Source organism: Phacochoerus africanus, chromosome 15 (genome assembly GCF_016906955.1).
Source record: "Phacochoerus africanus isolate WHEZ1 chromosome 15, ROS_Pafr_v1, whole genome shotgun sequence".
In the NCBI taxonomy this organism is placed as follows: Eukaryota; Metazoa; Chordata; class Mammalia; order Artiodactyla; family Suidae; genus Phacochoerus; species Phacochoerus africanus.
This window is the reverse complement of record NC_062558.1, coordinates 85,401,072-85,425,645: the sequence shown is the minus strand read 5'-3', so window position 1 is coordinate 85,425,645 and position 24,574 is coordinate 85,401,072. Positions and strand designations below refer to the sequence as shown.

The window sequence follows — 24,574 nt, the reverse complement described above, 5'->3', positions numbered from 1 at the left end:
TGATAATGCGGCACACACCTCTCGCAATGCTGTGAAGATTAAATGAGGTCCGGTATGTGGCATTCTTGGCCTGTGTTAGGTGCTTAGTAAATGCAGCCTTCTTTCCCTTTCCTCTGACCAGCAATGCTTAGAATATATAAATATGTTAAAATGCTTTTGCATACTAATATGTCAACAGAGATAGTTTGTGCCCAGCCCTGCTTGCTCTTTGAGGGTGTAGTACAAGTTCATAAAGACATTTTCTGGACTCTCCAGTTTCTAACTCACCAATCACTTCCCTTTGAAAAGAAAAGTCTTTTGCCTACTGATATTGTCTCCAGGCTCTTATATGACTGCTACAATCAAAGCTTAGACATTGTCTTAGGTATTAATTCCTATGGCTCCTCTCATTCCTATTGGGTTTACTGTCTAAAAATTCCATCACTTCTCCAAGTGAGACTCCAACAGTATCCCTATTTGGACAACTTCACCTTTCCAGACTTGTCAGTGTACCTGTTACCTCAAAAATCCATGGACGTTGGAGTTTCCTAGTGGCCTAGCACTTAAGTTCTCGGGATTGCCACTGCTGTAGCTGGGGTTACTGCTGTGGTGCGAGTTCAATCCCTGGCCTAGGAACTTCTGCATGCCATGGGCATGGCCAAAAAAAAAAAAAAAAAAAATCCAGGGATGCAATAAGCACTATTTGCTTTTGAATGCCACCATCCCCTCCATAAGATATAAGATATCTGCATTAGAGGAACTGCTACCTAAATATATTGAATACGTGAATGTAGTAATGACTATCCATTATCCCTCTACTTCAGCCTTCAGCCACATTCTAAGAATATAAATATGTCTGTAACCTGACCTATAAGACCCTGCCTTGTTGGGGCCCTGGCACCTCCTAGCACTGCCTTATACATTCATTCATCCATTTGGTTAGACAAATATTTAAGCACCTACTGTATATAAGAAAGTATTTACAGATGCAAGAAGAAAGTATCCTCACACTTCCTGTCTGTCTGATTGTGGCAGCCCAGATTGAATGGGGGAATGCAGGGGGAAATATTTTTCAACTCACAAATAACCTTGTGAATGTAAAATCCTGCTTTACTCCAAAGCATTTAAGTTTACAAGGAAAAAAAAAGAAAACATTGTATTTCTAAGAACTGAGTGTAGAGGTATATAAGGCAGAGAAATCTATTTCTTCATGGATCATAATTATAGTAAGTGAAGGAAAGCAGGTAGTAAAACATGTAACTAAATAATGTATGTAATGTGCTATTGGTGCCATATGATCTGAAAACATATAGCAGGAAAGGAATTTATAGTTTTCCTATTCTTCACAGTTCAGGCACTTGAAACTCTGTACTAAACTCCTTTTTCAGTGGCCTTCTCTAGATGTCATTCCCTTTCCTTCTGCAAAGCTTCGCCGTTTCCCTTCTGTTTATCATGCATTATTTCAACTCAAGTGTAACTCTCATTTCTTCAGGTTAACTGTCCCTGACCCTATGCCTTCCCATTCCCCCAGCCCCCTCCCTGCTGCCAGAGGACATTTCCCAGCATGTTCTGTGCTTCACTGAGCTGTGCTTCACTGAGCTTTCCTCAGTTTGGAATTATCCACTCATTATGAGATCAATTTTTTAATACGTGTCCTTACACTAGAATGCAAGCTTCCCAAGAGGAACGAAATCTATTTTTGCTCCACTTTTATTCCCAGAACTTAGAACAACGATGGCAAGGGGTATGTACTCACAATTGTTCATGGAGAGAGGGAAAGAAGGCTATACCATGCAATAACCATGGTGTCCATGTGCCAAGAGTCATAAATATGTTAGTAATAATGCAGCAGAACAGGGACCATAAACTGTTTTAAACCCAGCTTTATTTACATTACCGCTTTGCCTGGGGTCAAAACTATTCTAAGAATTGCTGAAGCTGTCAAGCTTTCAAGGTAGACTTTTTGAAATTCCTAAGTGATAATTGATAAGAAATCAGGAAATGTCTTCCACATATTCCACAGAGCCAAGAAATGAGATAAAGAAAATGTGACCTAGATCTTGCCCTCAAAAACTAAAAATCTGCAAAGATGAAATGTTCTTACATATAGTAATCAAGTCTCTGAACTTTTGATTTGATCCAAGTGACTAAAAAGAGGCATAGACTTGCCATCTGGAATTCTTGGCTAATTGATGAAATTTTGTTTTGTTTTACCAAAAACTTTTTTCCACCCTTGCCTATGCCTCTGTGAACTGTTGAATTCGAAGGGTATACTGTGCCTTCTGCTACATTATTTCCCATCTCCCAAATCTTATCTCCAGAATAAACTCTCTATTTGATGCAAAGGCATTGGGAGTTTGAGGGGAGATGGCAGGTTTGTGATTTGTGTGGTGAAGGGAATGGCCACCTTGCCCAGGTAGGACAGCAGCTGCCCAGGATGCTGCATTGCCTTGATGCCATCTGCTTGGCTGACCCACTGATCTGCCAGCCAGTTTTTGTGAACACCAGAATTGTTTCCCAGTGGAGATTTCTTGAAACATCTCTTACATCAATTAAAGAATAAAGAACAGATGGTGATTTCTTGAGACAGTGAAGGATTTAACTGATTCATTACTCATGTATGGAACAGTGATAACAACCAATTCGGTGTCATATGCTTTAGCTTACTTTTCTTTTAGATTGTCAATTTTCAGCATGTTAGGAGATTTCAGGCTTTAAGAATGGAAATATGCCTCTCTGCTTTAGATGATGGAGGCTTATCAGGAGGCCCTAGGAAGTCAGCCAGCCCAGGGACCTGTCTCAATAAAGTCAAGTTCAGGCCTAATAGAATGGAGGTGGTAGTCACCACCTTTCAGGTACCAGAGAAGCTCCAAGGACACTTATCAAAACTAGTAACTGCAATATAATTTGACAGTGTATAACAAAGCATAGCACTGTGCCGAGCACACAGAAATAACTTGGCAAACTAGAGCTGGCCTTATACTACAATAGGAATTCTAGGAATTTGGAGATCCCGTCGTGGCTCAGTGGTTAATGAATCTTACTAGGAATCATGAGGTTGTCAGTTTGATCCCTGGCCTCGATCAGTGGGTTAAGGATCCGGCATTGCTGTGAGCTGTGGTGTAGGTCACAGATGCGCCTCGGATCCCGAGTTGCTGTGGCTCTGGAGTGGGCCGGTGGCTACACCTCCAATTGGACCCCGAGCCTGGGAACCTCCATATGTTGCAAATGTGGCCCTAGAAAAGACAAAAAGACAAACAAAGAAAAAAGAAATTCTTGGAATTTAATAGCAGGTTCTTTGAGCTAGTCATTCGTGTTAGCATACTGTTGAAAAAATCCACCTATATTTCTCTAATAATTTTACCATCTCTATAACTCTATTTTTTTCTGACCCTGCCCAACTAGTTTCTATTGTCTTTCTTCCTTTCTCTCCCTCCCATCCATCTCTCTATCTCTCGATCTCTCTTTCATTTACAACCAAAATTCCCCAAGAAAGAGAATCTGATGAGGCATGTCATTTATTATCCATCATTGGACCCTGATGCAGTCTATCCCAGCCATGTTAACAGGTCCACATGACAGAAAGCATGGGAAATTGTGGATAAGAACCACCCTGAGGGACTCTGCTTAGACGGAGACAGGGGATATAGGGTGCATGGAGTTTCGTAGACTATTAAATACACCAGTGACTCATTTTTATTTTCCTCTGGAAGCTGATAATAAGTTTTTGTTTGTTTGTTTGTTTGTTTGTTTTTTAAGTAGGGGGAGTTTTGTTTGGTTGTTCAATATTTTTTAAATTGAAGTATAGTTAATTTACAATAGTTGTGTATAACTGGTAATAGGTTATTACAAGATATTGGGTATAATTCCCTGTACTATAAGTAGGTCCTTTTTGTTTACCTGTTTTACATCTAATAGGGAGTATATGTTAATCCCAACTCCTAATTTCTATGTAAGCTGCTTTTTATATAGGGTTCAAACCTTGAAAAAACTGTCAACACACAAAAAAATGTTGCTCAGGAAGTAGTGGAGTGCTCACCTACTTAGACTTAGGAAGATATTTGGAAAATCTGAAGTGGTTTACAAAGAATCCTCCCATCATGCAGGCCTCATGTGCCTAGAGCCTGGCTGGATCACCCTGGCTCATTTTGGAAGCTAACTCATGACTAAATAAATTCTTGCCAATCCCTGGCAGAGCAGGATAAGGTATCAGGGAGATCAGAAGATGGATAGACTTTGGTTCAAATCAGTGCTCTGTAGGCAGCTAGCCTCTCTGGGATGCAGTCGATTTGTCTGTTTTTTATATGGTTTATATGAATACTGTATATAAAGCACCTGGAACAGATTTTGAAGCAATACATATGAACTCTTTTCCCCTAGGAGACCTATTCTGCACATACTTAATAGCTTTTCTAGTGTCTCCTTGCTGCTTAGGCAGCAGTGGGCCCTCCAGATTGTGTATTTACCAGGCTTGAGCTCTGCTGATACTCTGTGAAGATGTGTAGTCACATTTCACACTGAGGAAAAATTAGGAAAGTTCATGCAGCATCTGCTGGTAGGAAGTGGGCTTGAAGAATGGCAGAGGAGAAGACTCTCAGTGACTCCTGTCATGGGTGGATGAAACCCAGGTGGATCCTGGGCCAGGTTGGCCAGTCTGGACCTGATCAGACATGTGATGCCTTCATGGATGATGTGGTGAAACCCAGCCTAAAAATCATAGCAGGAGTGGAAATCATAGCCTTGGTTATAAAATACTTTCTTTACTTGCTCAGAACACTGCATCCCACCTTGATTCTGATCCTCCAGGCATAGACCTTGCTGATTTAAAGCCTGCCCTCCTGCCATTGCATCTGCCTTTTTTTTTTTGTCTTTTTGCCTTTTCTAGGGCTGCTCCCATAGCATATGGAGGTTCCCAGGCCACGGGTCTAATTGGAGCTGTAGCCATTGGTCTATACCACAGCCACAGCAACACCAGATCCGAGCCGCATATTCGACCTACACCACAGCTCATGGCAATGCCAGATCCTTAACCCACTGAGCAAGGCCAGGGATCAAACCCACAACTTCATGATTCCTAGGTGGATTCATCAACCACTGAGCCATGACGGGAACTCTTGCATCTCCCCTTTTTGAAGGCATAGGAATATCCTCCTTTGCTGATTGGATGCCAAAGAGAAGTAGCAGTGCCAGAGTCCAGCTCCAGCAGCCAGGGATGTGCACCCTGTTGGGGATGGACGGTGTCGGCGAATGCACACAGAGACAGCCCCTTTGTCCCTTCTTTCAGGGTGCTGGACTGGTCAAATTTTATTGGCATAGACGATTGTTTATGTAGACAGTTTTCAATTACACCACAATGTTAAAAGTACACCTGAAGGTCAAGTTCTAAAAGTTAACTCCCAGATTATGCTTCCTATAAGGCTACAGACATAAGGATTTGGCATTCACAAGTCTCGTTTTTAGATTGGTGCTTATCTCCAAAGTGTCATGGCAAGAGGATAGTATGAGAAAATCAACTTCAGTTAGCTATCACTTAAAAGTTTCTAAAATCAAGGACAACTCTCATAGCTAGGTTTCTTTGACCATGAATAATACATGTCTAACTTTATCTAAGTCTCTAGTACATTCCAACTTCTAAAGCGTACAGTATAACCAGTTACTAAATAAACACTATGTTTTTAATTAAATTGGATTTGAATAGGGGAAAGTCCATCACAATGAAATTTTTATATTATTGTTGTAATTTTGTTAAATCACAAATCACCACAGGAAAATAAGAATGGAAAATAAGAATAATAAGCAAATAACAGGAAAGACTGAGGAAAAACTGAATAACAAGTAAAACAACAGTAAAGACTAGGTCACCTGGGAAACAATCCATGTTCTCTGGCGCAAACATGGAAACTGTTTTCCCAGGAAAGCCCCAATTCTTCCCCATCAACATCAACAAGAGAGCCATGTAATCTGGGGCCTGCCCTTGGTTTTTCACCACACAGGCAGACCTTAGCTTGCCCTCTGTTTTTCACCGTACAGGCAGGCTTTTATCCTGACCAGAAGCCCACCTTCATTCGGCACTGTACAGGCAGGCTTTTATCCTGACCAGAAGCCCACCTTCGTTCGGCATGCACCGTTCAGGTGAGCTCCCTTCCTTGGTTAGGAATCTGCTTTCGGGTTTTTCTGCCATCAGGCAAGGTCCCTTCCTCGAGTCCCTGCATTTTCTTGGCTCCCCGCATAGCAGGACTTCCCATTGTGGCTCAGCAGAAACAAAACTGACTAGTATCCATTAGGATGCAGTTTCAATTCCTGGCCTCACTCATTGGGTTAAGGATATGGCATTGCTGTGAACTGTGGCTCAGGTCTCAGGTTGCTGTATTTATGGTGTAGGCCAGCAGCTGCAGCTTCCATTCAACCCCTAGCCTGGGAATCTCCATAAGCCTCAGGTGTGGCCCAGAAAATAAAAGAAAGAAAAGTAGCAGATATAAATATTTTATGAGAACTGCTGATACCATCAACCTCTGAATAGTGTACTTTTAGAGATCAAAAGTTCATACATCATTCCCAAATATCAGTGCCAGATGTTAAGATCTTTTTATTTAAGCAGAGGCAAACTGCTGGGACTTTGGTTTATTCAGATGCAAACTCCTATTAGAATGTGGTTTGGAGTTCCTGTCCTGGCTCAGTGGTTGATGAATGCAACTAGGAACCTGAGGTTTCGGGTTCAATCCCTGGCCTTGCTCAGTGGGTTGGGGATCTGGCATTGCCATGAGCTGTGGTGTAGGTTGCAGACATGGCTCCTATCCCACGTTGCTGTGGCCCTGGCTTAGGCTGACAGCTACAGCTCTGATTCGACCCCTAGCCTGGGAACCTCCATATGCCATGGGAGTGGCCCAAGAAATGGCAAAAAGACAAAAAAAAAAAAAGAATGCGGCTTATATATATTCCATGGTAGATTTTATCTGTGTCTAAGTAGAGTATAAGTTTAGAGGAAAATTCATGACAATATCTCTTTAATTTCCTTGATAAAATATGTTTTCCTTGAAACATGGGACTATTTCTTATTTATCTTGGAATTCTTTTTCCCATTGGTACTATCACAAAGATTGGAAGGTATTATGTCCTGGACATATATTTATTTAATTATTATACACTGATCATTTTATTAATGTTATGGCTGTTCTTGGAATTAGGAACTGCCCCAGAATATTGCTCCTATGCAACACTGTGTTTTGTTACAAGTCATTCTGATCACTTCTCTCTGGGTCATCTATGTTCATATTTTCATGAAGGTTTTAAGGTAGTTAATTTTGCCAAATTGTAGGTCTTCCTACTCTCTCCTCTCTGATTCAAAAATTCCAGAAGTTTCCGTCGTGACTCAGGGGGTTAAGAACCCCACTACTATCCAAAAGAATGCGAGTTTGATCCCTGCCCTGGCTCAGTGAGTTAAGGATCCAGCATTGCCATGAGCTGCGGTATAGGTCACAGACATGCCTTGAATCTGGCATTGCTGTGGCTGTGGTGTAGGCCAACAGCTGTAGCTCCCATTTGACCCCTAGCCTGGGAACTTCCATATGCCACAGGTGCAGCCCTAAAAGGAAAAAAAAAAAAACAAAATTACAACACCTCCTCATAAATTTTAGAACAGGAAGACTAGCCTGAAAAAAGTAGAAGGGAGGAAATAATATATTTTAAATGTGGCCTATCATAAAGAAAAATATAGTAAAACTTATAGATTATAAGTACTACTCATTTGCAAAACTGATTAAAATAGATCTGTGACAATCTTTTAAAAACAAACAACAACAATAAGAGAAATACAAAGGCTCCAAGGAGGAATAGTCAGTAGACATAAACTAGATGATGATGCAACATTTCCCAGTTCCTTTCTAAAGAAAACTAAAATCCAAACTGGGATAAAGATAGCATAACACAACCGACAAGGGCTTAATCTCTAGAATATATAAACAACTTATACAACACAACAGCAAAAAAGCCAATCAATCAATGGAAAAATGGGCAAAAGACCTGAAGAGACATTTCTCCAAAGAAGATATACAGGTGGCCAACAAACACATGAAAAAATGCTCAACATCGCTGGTTATAAGAGAAATGCAAATCAAAACTACCATGAGATATCACCTCACACCAGTCAGAATGGCCATCATTAATAAATCCACAAATAACAAGTGCTGGAGGGGGTGTGGAGAAAAGGGAACCCTCCTGCACTGTTGGTGGGAATGTCAACTGGTACAGCCACTATGGAGAACAGTTTGGAGATACCTTAGAAATCTATACATAGAACTTCCATATGACCCCGCAATCCCACTCTTGGGCATCTATCCGGACAAAACTCTACTGAAAAGAGACACATGCACCCGCATGTTCATTGCAGCACTATTCACAATAGCCAAGACATGGAAACAACCCAAATGTCCATCAACAGATGATTGGATTCGGAAGAGGTGGTATATATATACACAATGGAATACTACTCAGCCATAAAAAGGAATGACATAATGACATTTGCAGCAACATGGATGGAGCTAGAGAACCTCATCCTGAGTGAAATGAGCCAGAAAGACAAAGACAAATACCATATGATATCACTTATAACTGGAATCTAATATCCAGCACAAATGAACATCTCCCTAGAAAAGAAAATCATGGACTTGGAGAAGAGACTTGTGGCTGCCTGATGGGAGGGAGAGGGAGTGGGAGGGATCGGGAGTTTGGGCTTATCAGACACAACTTAGAATAGATTTACAAGGAGATCCTGCTGAATAGTATTGAGAACTTTGTCTAGATACTCATGTTGCAACAGAAGAAAGGCTGGGGGAAAAATGTAATTGTAATGTATACATGTAAGGATAACCTGACCCCCTTGCTGTACAGTGGGAAAATTTAAAAAAAAAAAAGATAGCATAACATTAAAAACAAACACCCCAAGACCAGTGCCCTTTCCTGTCAAGACCCTAAATCATAAATAATAAAATATCAAGTGTTATCTAGCATTATTTTAAAAGAATAATGACAAGTGTAGTTTATGCAGAGACTGCACATGTGGTTTAACATTGGTTATTCTATTAATATAGTTCATTACAGTTAAGAGTTAAAGAAACTAAGACTATTTATAAAACCCTGGTGTCAGAAAGCAATGAGCATTACATTCAAGAATAAATCACACCTGAAGATACTAAGAGGCTCTATTACATACAAATCTAAAACATCCATATGTTATTGTGAGGTAGCTGCTGACATATCAATTTGTTGTGTATATTTTTAGATAATTTTTGTGCAACATATGTACATGTACCTCTAGTCAATTTTTCTGTAATTATTTAGCTTCCACTGTGTAATAAACCACTCCAAACTTAGTTGTATAAAATTATTAATTATTATTATTATTATTATATTTATTATTGTTTGGAAGTCAGTGGGTCCAAGGTCCGTAGGATGGGCAGCATTGCTATACTTGGGGAGATTTTCTTGCATGTTTGGGGATTTCCTGCCTCTGAGCTGGTCCTGATGTTCTTCTTGTTCTTATACACACATTGTAACATTGAAAGAGGGAGGAGTCCACACAGGGAGGGGAATCATTGCAGCCATTTTCTTTAAAGAAATATATCTCAAGATCCAAGATAAAATATTGTATCTTATTCATGTATTTTGATAGAATTTTGATGCAATTTCATTATCATGTAAAAAGAAAAAAAGTGCTTAGTGGGCCAGGAAGAGAAATATTACCTAAAAATGATAAAATATATAGACCCCATGGCAATAGCCAATAACATGTGTAATGAGAAAATATTTCATGAATTCCTACTAGAATCAACTTAAAACAGAGTGCCCTCTATCATTACTAGGGAGGGAGTGGGAAGTTCAAGAGATTGCGGGGGCACCCCTGATCTTGCCTCTCCTACCCTCATCTCATGACTAATGGGCCACAATTTAAATAGTTTATCTCCAGTGTTGCTTTGATTGAAGAGTGTAAAGGAAATTTCCTAAGGGTTGCATTATTAGAAAGATGCCACCAAACTAGAACGGTTCCTGGGGTTGGTTCTGTAGGCGGGTTGGTTCCTGTAAGCAGGAACTTGGTGCTAATGGTGCCGGTTTTATGGCACTGTCAGTGGTTGCTTCAAACAAAAAATTAGTAAAGTTAATTGTAACGATGGGTTTCATTTAGTACACTACATCAAAAGAAAGTTTGAAATTTTCATTCTATGAAATTTGAAATATCTGACATTATTGTTTTTACTAGGCAAATGAAAGTTATATAGTCCTACATTGAAGATGAGATGATTTTTGTGTGTGTGTGTGTTAATGATATAAACACAAACTTTAGTAGCGTGCAGTACAGAGAGAGCTCATACTTAATTAGGAAACCTTTGGAGCAAAACACCTTTGGGATTAACTTTGGTACGCATATAATTCATAACTGTATCCAAATAATCTTTTTGTACCAATCTAAATGGACTCTACAATGGTAGAAATTTACATATTTTATGTATGTCCATTTAGAGTAACATTAAAATTTTCACAACGATACAAATGATGACTACCCAAATATAAGTAACACAGAAATAAATGACTTCTGTCTTTGCTGCTTGTTATTACCAGTATGCTGAAATCACTGGAACTTTTAAAATCAACCTAAATTTCTTAAAATGGTATTAAGCTATTTTTTGTACATGAAGTCCCTTTACTTTGGTTGAAATGTCTTTAAAATCTGTGGAAATATTTACTCAAAGAATATAATAAATTATATGTTCATTCTATTTAGAAAGTCAAATAGTAAACTGCAGTGATTTTAAACACCCAAAATTATATACTTGAGAAACTTCTCATCTAAATATGGGGGAACAATAAGCATATTCTTTGTGTACACAGTACAACATATATTCTGCCATATAGAGACCAAACTTAAAAGCATTATTAATTGAACAACTCCAATAACAAGATATAAGTTATGAGTGCTAAAAGAGATTTGGGAATAAATGTGATCAAACACAACAGAATTAATTGTTGTCTATCAAAGAAAGAAAGAACTGAGAAAGAAAAGGTATATTTCACAGAGTCTAAGCTTAAAAGATCACGTACGGAAATTTCTGAAATTTAAATGAGTCTCATAATTGTTTTTAGCCAAGAAACAGCCATGATAGAGTTGTCATTGCTGGCTTCTGCTCCACTGGGACATAGCTGTTCATGATATCATCCTATCAGTTTAGCTGTGTGCATTGTTGATGCTTCATATGAGGAGTGAAACAATTTTTTGAAATGTATTCTAGCAGGACAAATATGATTTTCAGTCAAAATAAAAAGTTTTTGTATTCAGAAAGCTGTAGTAATACAACATTATGTTATAAATTGGATATTGTTAAAACAAATATCTGTCATAGGAAGGCTGACAACAATCTCATACTTTGCTATTTCAAAGCAGTAAGCAAGAGTTTTACAGGACATAAGGAGGCCACTCACTAGTAGAAGCAGCTGTATTACTTTTTGATTTATTATCATTAAGACTTGCTTACAGCATTTTATGAATTTCTGTTATTGAGATGCATGCAGGGGTACTGACTATTTCAAGATGAGCATGCCATGAAAGCCAGAGAAATTGTCAGTTCCTTCGAAATGTTGAATGGAATTTCAGATCAAAGAGGAACATTGGAGGATTATCAAAGATATTGTTGTAGGGAGTTCCCACTATGGCTCAGTAGTTAACATACCTGACTAGGATCCATGAGGACATGGGTTTGATCCCTGGCCTTGCTCAATGGGTTAAGGATCTGGTGTTGCCATGAGCTGTGGTGTAGATCACAGATGTGGCTTGGATCCTACGTTGCTATGGCTCTGATGTAGGCCAGCAGCTGTAACTCCAATTTGATTCCTAACCTGGGAATTTCCATATGCCATGGGTGCAGCCCTGAAAAGACAAAAGATAAAAAAAAAAAAAAAGTACTGTTGTAGATTAATTGGAAGCACTTTTAAAAGCATTTTTGAAGGACTGATAATAGTGTGTCTTAAGATTTATGTCGTTTTTTGGATTTTTATTTAAAATGTATTCATAACAAACCAGGACAAACTCTAGGCAATAAGAGTAAAGGGTAGGGAGGCAATACTGCTGACTGTGGAATATTGGGGGAAGTGCGTAACAGTGATTATCTTTTATGGATTACTGTAAAGTTACTGATAAATTTCATTTATAAAATGGACCCATCTAAGAAAAACCAAGATTTGAAATTGTTTCAATTTTACTAAATTCTAAATATTCTCAAATTTTACATTTTTTTCCTCACTGAAACATTCAGAATTGTGGATTTTATTGTATAAAGGTATGAAATTGAATTGACTAATATTCTAACTATAAAGGGATTGCTTGGAAGAGGTGATTGGAGAAAATATTTAGAATTTATGTTTTGAAGGTAGGGCCAACAGGATTTACTGATAGATTGGATTTAAGTTCTCAGGTGAAGTATTAGAGATAAATCTAACTGTTATATTTTCCTAAGCAAGTAAAAGAATGGAGTTGCCAGTATGTGAGAGCATGTGGGTTAAGAAAGCAAGTTTTGACAGAAGATGAGAATTTCAATTTTTATGTTTACTTAATTTGAGATGTTTATATGAGACATCTGAGTAGGTATGTTGTAGCTTTTGGATATAAGAATCTCAGGTTCAGAGGGGTACATTGAGAAGGTTATATAGTCTTTGGAATGATCACAATAAAAACAGTATTTAAAGCCATGAGAGTAGGTGAAATCACCTCTGGGTGAATATATAGAAAAAAAGTTTCAAGTTGAAACCATGGATCATGCCGATACTTATAGGTCAGGTGGAACAGAAGGAAGCAACATGGGAGACTGGGAAGGAGTGGTTCTTGAGGCAGAAAGCAAACCAAGGCCTGTGGGAAGGGAGGTAAAGAATTGAAAGCCAGATCAAGAAGGGGTTTGAAAGCAGAGGAAATCATCCACTCTGTCAGATGCTGCAGCTAAGTCAAGTATGATGAGGACTGAGAACATTGATTATAGGATATCAAAGTGGAAGTCCTCAGTCACCCGGATCAAAACAGTTTCAGAGGAAAGGTATGAAAGCCCAACCAGAGCAAATTATAGAGAGAACAGGAGGAGAAGGATTTAAGATAATACAGACAGATGACTAAGATAATATGGACAGACAACAACTTCTGAAAGTTTCACTCTAAATGAGAGGAGACAAAGTGATGAAGGAGCTAAAGAGATATTTGCCCAAAAAAGTGTTTTGCTTTAAAAAACAATGAGGAAAATAATTAAAACTTAAAAAAAAATAAACACTCGCATGCATGTACATTGCTGATGGAAAAGAAAGAGTTGAAGATAAATGAATGGTGGTGCAGAAGGAAGGAAAAATCTGCAATGAATGACACCTAATATGCAAATGGAGAGATTTTGGAAAATTTTGTAAAGATCATTGACAGCAAGAAGAAGGAAAGCCAAGTGTGTGAGAACAGAGCCCTGTGGGTGTGTTGCAGGAGAGGTGGAAACTTGTGGAAGTTCTATGACTTCACTTTTCTTTCTTTATTTTTCTTCTTTTATTAAATTTTATTTATTTATATTAAAATATAGTTGATTTAAAATATTGTGCCTACGGAGTTCCCGCCATGGCTCAGTGGTTAACAAATCTGACTAGGAACCATGAGATTGCAGGTTCGATCCCTGGCCTTGCTCAGTGGGTTAAGGATCTGGCGTTGCCGTGAGTTGTGGTGTAGGTTGCAGACGCAGCTCAGATCCCGCATTGCTGTGGCTCTGGCGTAGGCCGGTGGCTACAGCTCCGATTTGACCCCTAGCCTGGGAACCTCTGTATGCCGAGAGAGCAGCTCAAGAAATGGCAAAAAGACAAAAAAAAAAATTAAATAAAATATTGTGCCTATTTCTGCTGTATAGCAAAGTGACTCAGTCATACACACACACACATATATATATATATATATATATATATATACATATATATATATATATATACATTCTTTTTTATATTCTTTTCTATCATGGTCTATATAGTAGAACCTTATTGTCTATCCATTCGCGATGTAATAGTTGTGTCTGTTAAAACCCAGACTCCCAGTTCATCCCACTTCCTCCCCCCTCCCCCTTGGCAACCACAAGTCTGTTCTTTATGTTTGTTAATCTTTTTCTATTTTGTAGATAGGAACATTTGTGCTATATTTTAAATTCCACATATAAGTGATCTCTTATGATATTTGTCTTTCTCCTTCTGACTTACTTCACTTAGTGTGATAATCTCTAGGTCCATCTATGTTGCTGCAAATGGCTGTGAGGTATCCCATTGTATATATGTATCATATCTTCTTAATCCATTCATCTGTCATTGGACATTTAGGTTGTTTCCTAAATGGCTATTGTAAATAGTGCTGCCATGAACATAGTGGTGCATGCATCTTTTGGAATTATAGTTTTGTCCATATATATTTCCAGGTGTGCTGGATCATATGGTAATTCTATTTTTTTAGTTTTTTTAAGGAAACTCCATAGTGGTTGTCCCAATTTACATTCCCACCAATAGTTGGAGGGTTCCCTTTTCACCATACCTTCTCCAGCATTTGTTATTTGTAGGCTTATTAGTGCTGGCCATTTTGACTTGTGTGAGGTGGTACCTTGTCATAATTTTGATTTGCCTTTCTCTAATAATTAGCAATGTTGAGCATCTTTCCATGTGCCTGTTGCCCATCTGTATGTCTTTAGATAAATGCCTACTTAGGTCTTCTGCCTATATTTTTATTGGGTTGTTTTTGTTGTTGTTGAGTTTTTGTGTGTGTGGGTGTTCTTTTTATGTTTTGGAGATTAATTCCTTGTCGGTTGCATCATTTGCAAATATTTTCTCTAATTTATAGGTTGTCTTTTCATTTTGTTATAGTTTCCTTTACTGGGGCACAGTGTAGCTCTAATAATAGGCAAATCAATAGAGATGTACTATAAGCAGCATCATTTAATGTTTTAATAGAACCTTTTGTCCTTAAATTATGAGATCCTGTATTCCAGGGTTGCAAAAGGAATGTCCTTATGACATTAAAATAACAAATGAATGAGAGAGGCAGAAGTAATTTAGTAGAATGTGGTAAAACTGTGGGGGACTGTTGCCAAAACCCAGCTTATGTCCAGTGGTGCTGAATAGAAATGTGGAGACAGTTTTTGGTGAAGGAGAAAAAAATAGCTTGTATTGCTTTGCTGGGCAAAAGAGGCCACCACGGGCTAATGCCTTAAAGACTGTGCCCTCCTTTGAGGAAGAACTACAGGGAAATTTATAGTCTAGAAGGAAAAAACAGGGTGTCAGATAAGAATCAGAGTTGGGACAAACATGTATTTTTTCAGAGAATTTTGGTCATCAAAAGTGGGTGTCAGGAGATCTAAGCGTGATCCTGGTGGTTGTCTTCTGGGCATGGCGTCTTAACTTTTCCTAGAATAACAATACTTGTGAAAAGGGCACATTGATCAGAGACTGGAACAACTCGTTTAGGAACGCTCCTGAAAAACATTATGTACTTATAACCTGTAACCCAAAGGCACTTGTGCTCAGGGTGCCTAATCTTTAGTCTACAGGTAATTATGTTTAGAGTGCAATCAGACGAAGGAGAAGCACAAGGACCGGCTCCAAGCTGCTCAGTTTTAAAGTATTCATTTCTAAAAGAACCCCAAGGAATGTACTCTCACTCTCATGTATAGATGCCTGCATTATTATGTGTGTCTCTTGAGGGGGAACCAGGATCATGCCCGAAGACCTTATATTGTTGCTTGACTGTTCCTCCCTTGTCTTTGCATTCTCTCCCTTCCCTGATCAGCAGCTGTCTAAACCTGCCCCTTGGAATTTAGGGAAGGCCTTGGAGGCTGAATGAGGCCCATTTCCTAAAAACAAGAAATGGGGGACACAGAAAGGCTTTTGTGCCCAGGAGCCCCACAGGGCCCTTCTTGGTTTCAGAACCAGGGTCTGTTTGTCTTCACATAAAAATATAAATTCAAATAATGCTGATGATTGATGATGATGGTGCTGTTGTTGGTGGTGGTGATGATGATTAGATTTTTGCAGGATTTTGGCCTATAGGACCATGGTTTTTTTTTTAACATGCTTGGGAAGTGATTAGTTTAGAGGTGGCATAAAGTGAAAATTCAATAAATGTTGGCTGTTGTTCTACTTTTGATTGTTATACTTCAAGTGTTATGATATGAGAGGGAGAAGAGAGCGAATGACTAAAATTCAGTTTGAGAAAATACAATTCATTCGATGGGAAATTTACATAAAATCATCTCAACAAAACCCAGTAGGTTCGAAGACAATTTGCTGAATTATCAGCTTGCCAAATTCATTAAATTTATGGAATGTGGTTTTAATACTTCAATAGAGATGTTAAATATCTGTGTCAGACCTGTTTACTTTTGATCACAGATTAAAAATTCAGCAAAATAGCAGGATATAAGATTAACATTCAGAAGTCAGTCGCATTTCTGTATACCAGAAATGAAATATTAGAAAAGGAAAATAAAAATATTAGAAAAGGAATACAAAAATACAATACCTTTTAAAATTGCATCTCACAAAATCAAATACCTCGGAATACACCTGACCAAGGAGGTAAAGGACTTATATACTGAGAACTATAAAACTTTAATCAAAGAAATCAAAGAAGATGTAAAGAAATGGAAAGATATTCCATGTTCGTGGATTGGAAAAATCAATATTGTAAAAATGGCCATACTTTTCTGTTTATACTAATATTTTGTGAATCTTTTAACATGTCATTTCCTGTTTTGTTGATTTTTAGAATTTTTAGAGGATTTTAAAGACAATTTCCCAGATAGTACATTGTATATGTTAGAGTAACTGAGCCAAAATTGTTAGTGCAAGTTTATGTGCCTGATACACAGTGAGGCCAAAAAACTGAAAGGCCGGAGTTTGGAACAGAGAAAGGTTTACTGCAGCGCCATGCAAGGAATTGGGTGGCTCATACCCTCCCCCCACCAAAAAAAAGCCTTAACTCCCTGATGGTTTTCAGGGAAAAATTTTTAGAGCCAAAATTTGGGCTAAGGGCTTCAAGTGCTGTGACTTCTTCTGACTGGTTGGTGGTAAGGTAACAGCACAGTTCCAGGAGTCTTATACTCAGCGTGAAGTTATCATCCTCTGTGTGGGTGGGGACCTTAGTTCTATTTAGAAGAACTCAGAGATACTGTTATGCATATTCCTTCAGGAGGAGCCAGGATCCTACTTTAATTGCTGCAGTATAGTTTATAGATGGTTCCTCCTTTGTTTCTGCATTCCCTTACTTCCCTGATTAGCAACTGTTTGAATCTGCTCCTTGGAACTCTGGGAAGTCTAAGAAACTGAAGGCATTATCCTGCAATTAAGAAACAGGGAACAAGGAGTTCTCCTGTGGCACAGTGGGCTAAGGATCCTGTGTTGTCACTTCAGTGGGGTTTTGGGTTTTATCCTGGCTTGAGAGCTTCCAGATGCCATGGGTGCGGCCAAAAAAATAAAAAGAAAGAGGGGCAAGGAAAGACTTTTGTGCCAAGGAGAACTACGTACCCATATTCTCTGCTTTAGCTCCTCTCAGTAGTACGCTGCTTATGGAGGTTCCCAGGCTACGGATCTAATTGGAGCTGTAGCTGCCGGCCTATGCCACTGCCATAGCAATGCCAGATCCTAGCTGCATCTGCTACCTACACCACAGCTCACAGCAATGCTGGATCCTTAACCCACTGAGCAAGGCCAGGGATTGAACCCGTAGCCTCATGGAGAAAATGTCCCGATAAAAAGATAGAAGGGGGAGACCCCAGCCATGATGACTAAGCAAAGTCCAGCCAACTGTCCCAACCACCCCTCTCCCACACATCTGCTTCTGTAAACTTGTTTCTGAATCTTATTACTTTGCCAGTTCTTACTCTGGCCCAGCAAGCACGGACCTGGAAGAACTAGCCCATAAAAGCCTTGTGAAACCCCTCTTCGGGGCTCGGGTCTTCTCTGAGCCCGCCGGCGTAATAAATCTGAGTTCTCCAACTCTCCGAGTGCTCGATTGGTTTCTCACTGGGTGAAAGAGCTGATACACTGCAGCCACAGAGCTGCTGGAGCTAGTACACTACAGCCACAGGGCTGTCGCCAGAGCTGAGAAGCTGTGGGGCAGGGCTGCTGGGCAGCTGCCCGTAACAATGGTTCCTATCGGATTTGTTTCTGCTGTGCCACGACAGGAACTCCAAGATGATAACTCCTTGATAGCCATGGTCATATAGGCCCCAGTCCTCCTGTAGCCTAAGGATTGATAATATCAACTCTCTGACCCTGCCCTGTTACCTCACCATCACCCAATCACAAGCCAATCACGTAACCTGTGATACCCCCCACCCCCTGCCCAATGGCTTTTAAAAATGCTTTACAGTTTTGTTCAGGAAGTTCAGGACTTTTGGGGGGCATGAGGCATCCATCTCCTTGCATAACCCTTCAGTAGACTTTTCTCTGCTCCACACTGATATTTCAGTACTGTGTAGTAGCCTCACTGTGCATTGGGCACATGAACTTGCACTACCGTTAGGATTAGGTACAGCTCTCACAAATCCAGGTGTGGACTTCCAGGGCTGTCTGGGGACTCCCAGGGGTCCATTGGCCTATTGTCAGTTGACCCCACTAGGCTTGTGGACTTGTGGTTAACCTCCAAGGAATTTTTATATCTTTGTGAACAGTTTTACTCCTTTTTGTGGAATATTGCTGCACATGGCATACAGTTCAACAGAGATCACCTCTCACCATGAATAACCAATATTTCAGCATAGGAGAAGGGATGAGATGATTGTCTAATAATTTCCCTTTGAGCATATACATTCCTTTTGAGAAAGAAAAAAAAGAGGATCATATAGAGGCAAATGCAACATCTTTGTAAAAACAAAAATGAAGAAAAAAATGGCCTAAATTTGGAAGTAACAAACATAGTAGTAGGATCTCAGAAATATTTGATCAATAAATTATTGAATGCAATATTCTGTTTCAAAACTCCATGTAGAAGGAAAATGTTATATTTTTGAAGTAGGCAAATGGGATTAACCATATGTTGGAGCATTTAATTTTAACTTTCGTCTCAAAAGCAATGGGGAAAATGAGTTAAAAATTCATTGGCTCCAAAAATTAGAGAAAATCACAAAATTCAGAGGGGTGTGTGTGTAAACCCCAGAGAAAAATACTTAGGCTAGGGGTCAAATTGAAGCTGTAGCTGCTGGCCTAAGCCACAACCACACTAACACTAGATCCTAGCCGTGTCTGCAACCTACACTGTAACTCATGGCAGCAATGAATCCTTAACCTACTGAGCAGGGCCATGCTGCAAGCAGAATTCCTCACCTGTTGTTAATATAGCCTTTTTTTCTTTTCTTTTTAACCAGATGATCCTTTTAGTCAAATTGCCATGTTGATCAATTGGCTTTTGGTTGTTTTCCTCTAAAGTCATCTGGAACTCTTCTTGGCACCTGAAGTAGATGTATAGGCCAGGAGGGCAGAGGGTACCTCAGCGTCTGGAAGTGGCCAAGTCTGGTTGGAGCTAAGACTCTGTAAGAGATCATGGAGTCTCAAAGCTAAGGTTGAAATGCAAGTAGTGGCCAGGTCATGAAACTCCCTATTAGGCCATCTAGAAAGTTCTGACTTTTCCTTGCAGATGATCACTGGGAGTTAAGTACTTTTAAAAGTTTATCTAAATGTTGATTTTCTGAGCTCAGAGACTGTATCTGTGCTATTCACAGCTGTATTACAAGGCTCAATACACAGGACCTGGTATATGTTGGGCTCTTACGATTATGATGTATTTTTATTTATTCATTTGTCTTTTTGCCTTTTCTATGGCCACACCCCCAACATATGGACATTCCCAGGCTAGGGGTCCAATAGGAACTGTAGCTGCCGGCCTACGCCAGAGCCATAGCAATGCAGGATCTGAGCTGCATCTTCGATTTACACCACAGCTCATAGCAACGCCAGATCCTTAACCCACTAAGCAAGACCAGGGATCAAACCCTCAATCTCATGGTTCCTAGTCAGATTCGTTAACCACTGAGCCAAGATGGGAACTCCCTATGATGTATTTTAAAGTATAAAAGTCTCAGTGGACACCTCTTGAAGCCAAGGTTAACCTAAATAATTTGAAGCAAGAGTTTAAGAATTGAAACAAACAAAAACAATTGACCAGCAATGTTTGAAGAGTTAGGGGGAAGATGAACCCCTAAGATCAGGCATTTGAGGGGCTGGTTTGTTGGGTTTCACCAGTGATGTCTAAATAATGAGGTGGGAACAGGGGTGGGACTGACTAGAGTTGTGAAAAAATGTAAAGCAGGGAGGTAAAAGTGTCTGGTATAAAATGGTTTGGGGAAGCAGCTTTATGGAGGAGGCACAGGAAATGTAGTTACTGAATATAAATTCAAGGTACTGAGAGAAAAAAACAAAACCAAAAAAAGTTGATCTGAACTTTGAATTATTGGGGAAAAAAAGCAGAGAAATCAGGTTAGGTCCAAACTGATTTTGGTTTGCTTGTCTCTCTTGGTCTCCAATCTTCTCCAACACTTCCAGCTCTCAAAATATTCCCCTCAACTCCCTCAAAGCACCTGATACTGCCAAACGGGCTAGGTGAGCCTCAGACCCCAAGCAGACAGCATAAGACCCGACTATAGTGCCAACCTATTAACATCACCTCCCATGATTTCACCTGCCCGTCAGGTCTGTTCCTCGTGCTTCTTCATTTTGGCTGGTGAGGCATGATTCATGTTGGAATTAAGTCAGAAACATGGGCTCTCCCTCCACCTGCATCTTGGCTATTAACTTGATCAATTACAAACTTTACTTTTATCTGCTTTATGTTCCTCTAGGAATATTCTTCTTCTTAGAGTCCACGGGTATACATGTTATATATCTATATAGGGCCACTGTAAGATTTAAGTAAGGTAATGTATGAAAGATCTATTCTTTGGGCCTGCCACATAAATTTGTAGCCATTTATTTTAAAAGAAAGGGAGACGTGGACCCTTTGGAATTCAGATGGATTAATCTGAAACAGCTGTCAAGCATGTGCTGTATTTTCCATACCTGAGTATAAAATAAACTTCTCACATACATTTGGGAATAAAACCCCAAAAGTCTGAAATTTCCTCATCTGTAAAATGAAGGTTTGGGTTATCTGAGAGAGCTGTTTTAAGGGTAAGATGAATTAGCAAATAAACCAGTGTCTGCAATCCTTGTTCACTATTTCTGGCCTCTCCGGCTTCCACTCTCAGTTCCTTAGCCAATTATGTATCGACAATGTGGATCACCTGTGAGCCTGACAAGGCTTCTGTCCTCACACAGCCTGTGGTCTATAACATACTAGGGTGATAGTGACAAGCATGAGGTCAGAGGTCACAGTGGTTTGGTCAGAGGCTCACTTTGGTCTAAACCTCTCTACTCCCAGAGTTCTCAGGCCTAAGTGGGGATAAAATAGTATCTATGTTATGAGTAATAGGGAGATTAAATAAGAACATGAGATTCAGTTGGTCCTCAATGAGGAGAAGCTGGGTTTTGAAAAGGTGGATTAGCTAAAGTGATTAAGAGGTGTGTCTGGGGCGGAGCCATGTCCAGGGTAAGTGCCTCAGAGGTATGTTTGTGCTTCTCCAGAGCACATCACTTTTTCTCTGAAAGACCTTGGACTAGAGACTCAGCACAGCTTCCCACGGTGAGTTTCTTTGGTGGGAGGCAGCCTAGGTATTATACTAGTGTTTTGCAGGAATTTGAGCTTTCATCCTTAAAAAATGGAGGTTTATAGGCTGGAGCCAGCTCGTGTCACTGGTATAATTGTCTGTGGTTGCTGTATGGTGGAGTTTGGCAGTAGGACTTTCTGAGAGGCTCAGGGATTTAAAAATGAACTTTTGATTATATTAAAAGGGATTTCTTGTCAATTATAACTTAATAAAACTGGGAAAAAGAGAAAAAGTAGAACCAACCTAAAAATTCAGCAATATGGAGCTAGTTAAAAAAAAATTTCTGTATATTACATACATATGTAGTGAAATTATGTGTCTGGGATTTACTTCAGAATAATTCAGGGTGGTGAGTTGTGAGATGAGTGGAATGGGTGGGTGGATGAAATAAAACTGGCCAGGTGTTGCTATTTATCAGTTGAGCGATGGGGTTGTCAGGTTCATTATTTTCATCTTGTCTCTTGCTTTCATTTATGATTAAAATTTAACAGAATAAAAGGCTTCAAAACTAAACCCAAAAAACTTCCCCAAATCAGAAGAGCTATCATGGAAGAGTTGAAGTGGCCCTGGGATTTTTTTTTTTCTTCCTTAGTTCACAAATGATTTGATATTCTGTGAAGTTCAGAAATAATTTGGAGCTTTCCAAGCCTGGGAGATGGAAGAGGCTTGGGCCTGCCTGCTGAGTCCCTTCATTTCAGCTCAAGAAAGTAGAAAAAGACCCAGGCCTCCCTCACTTTTCTGAAATAATCCCGGCGCAATTGACAAAGGCTAAAGATGGCTTAATGGGAGAAACTACCCTGGAATTTCCAAATTCAAATGTCTTCATGAAGAGCTCCTCTTCCCTTCGCAAGCAGAGATTCAGATTTGGAAGTCTCTCGGTCCGCAGGGTGCGGATGGCTTAGGGAGAAGAGCTCACAACCCGTAATGATACTCAGATACTCCAACTTGGAGTGTGAATATTTAGTTACTATACAGGAAAAAAAAAATGCAGGCAGTAGCAAAGGAATGTCTCAAACAAAATAATGGTAATTTTCTTCCCATTCCATCCCCAAAGGAGGGTAGTATGGAGTGACCTCTGCAAGAAATGGAGGCCAATTTAACCTTCAGGGAATGTTTCTCTCATTTGTCCTGAGCCATTTACAAAAGTCCTGTCCATTTTGTAAAACCCATCTCTCTGGGACAAACTTTTCCATCTTCTTGTGACTGTAAGCAAGTCATTTCATCCCTTGGAGACAGAATGCCATAAATTATTTGCTCCAAGTATCACAATTACTATATAAGGTGGTAGTTATCATTGCCCTCTTTTACCTCGCTAAGTAACAGAAGTTGGAAGACAGAAAGTACCTTGCCCAAGAGCAGAAGCAGAAAGACACAGAGGCTGGAGGTAAAAATCAACCTTCAGACCTGATAGGCAGTGCTAGGCTCTGCACCTCAGAGCCTCAGATGAGGAAGGGGACCAATTCCCACTTGGTTCATTATAATTTCTTCAATTCACATATTTAAGTGTCCTGAAAATTTTGCTTTAGTGTTGCCTTAATTATATGTTTTTGATAAATCCAGTATTCTAATTCCTTTGCCCTTGTAATTCCCCCCACCCCCGCAGGCACTGAGGAATTTTTATCTTTACAGTAAAGTCTAATAGTTTTTGTGGCATATGTCTTAGAGTTAATCATTCTGAGTTAATTTCCTCCAGTCCACTGGATTCAATGTCTAGATTCAGGTCTTCAATTTCTGGAATATTTTCTTGGATTACTTTCTGTTAAAACACATAAAACTGACCATCATAACCATTAAGAGTACAGTTTAGTGGCATTAAATATGTTCAGGTTGTGGTGTTACTATAACGACCATCCATCTACAGAAAGCTCTTGCAAAACTGAAACCTCGTACCTATTAAAAGATACCTCCCCATTCTCCTTTCTGCTCAGCTCCTGGCAACCAACATTCTATTTGGTCTCTAAATTTGAGTGTGCTAGATACCTCAGAAGTTGAATCATACAGTATTTGCTTTTTGTAACTGACTTATTTCACTTAGCATCATGTCCTCAAGGTTTATCCATGTTGTAGCACATGTGAGAATTTTTTTTCCTTTTTAAGGCTGAATAATAATTCATTGTTTGTAAATATCACATGTCACATTTTGAGTTCATTCATCCATTGATGGACACTTGGGTTGCTTCAATCTGTTGTCTGTTGTGAATAATGCTGCTATGAACATGGGTGTACAAATTTCTGTTCAAGTCCCTGCTTTCATTTTTGGGTATATGCCCCAAAATGGAATTTCAGGGTCATAATGGTAATTGTATTTTTAATTTTTTAGAAACTGCTACCCCATTTTTCATAGTGCGTATACCATTTTAGGGTCCCACTGACAATGTCCATCAGTTCCAGTTTATCTGCATTCTTGCCATAACTACAGTTATTTTCTTTCTTTTTCTTTCTTTCTTTTTTTCTTTTTTGATAGTAGCCATTCTAAAGGGTACAATGTGGTACCTCTTGATGGTTTTTATTTAATTTCCCTAATGATTAGTAATATTAAACATCTTTTCATGTACTTAATAGCCATGTATTTATCATCTTTGGAGAGATGTTTATTCAAATCCTTTGCCCATTTAAAAAAAAATCAGGTTGTTTGTTTTAATGCTGTTGAGTTGTAGAAGTTTTATATATTCTGAATATTAACCCCATATCAGGTATGATATATAGACATTTTCTTCCATTTTCTAGGTTGCCTTTCTCTAGGTTGCCTTTTCAATCTATCAAATGTTTTTTGTTGTACTGTTTTAAATTTTGATGTAGTCCAACTTTTTCTTTTGTTGTCTGTGCTTTGTGTCATACCTAAGAAATCATTGCCAAATTCGATG

At 39.2% G+C, this 24,574-nt stretch overlaps 1 pseudogene; it reads left to right on the top strand.

The window, feature by feature from the left end:
• The first annotated feature begins 941 nt into the window (after window positions 1–941).
• Window positions 942–1,040, top strand: LOC125117130 (uncharacterized; annotated as a pseudogene).
• The last annotated feature ends 23,534 nt before the right edge of the window (window positions 1,041–24,574 follow it).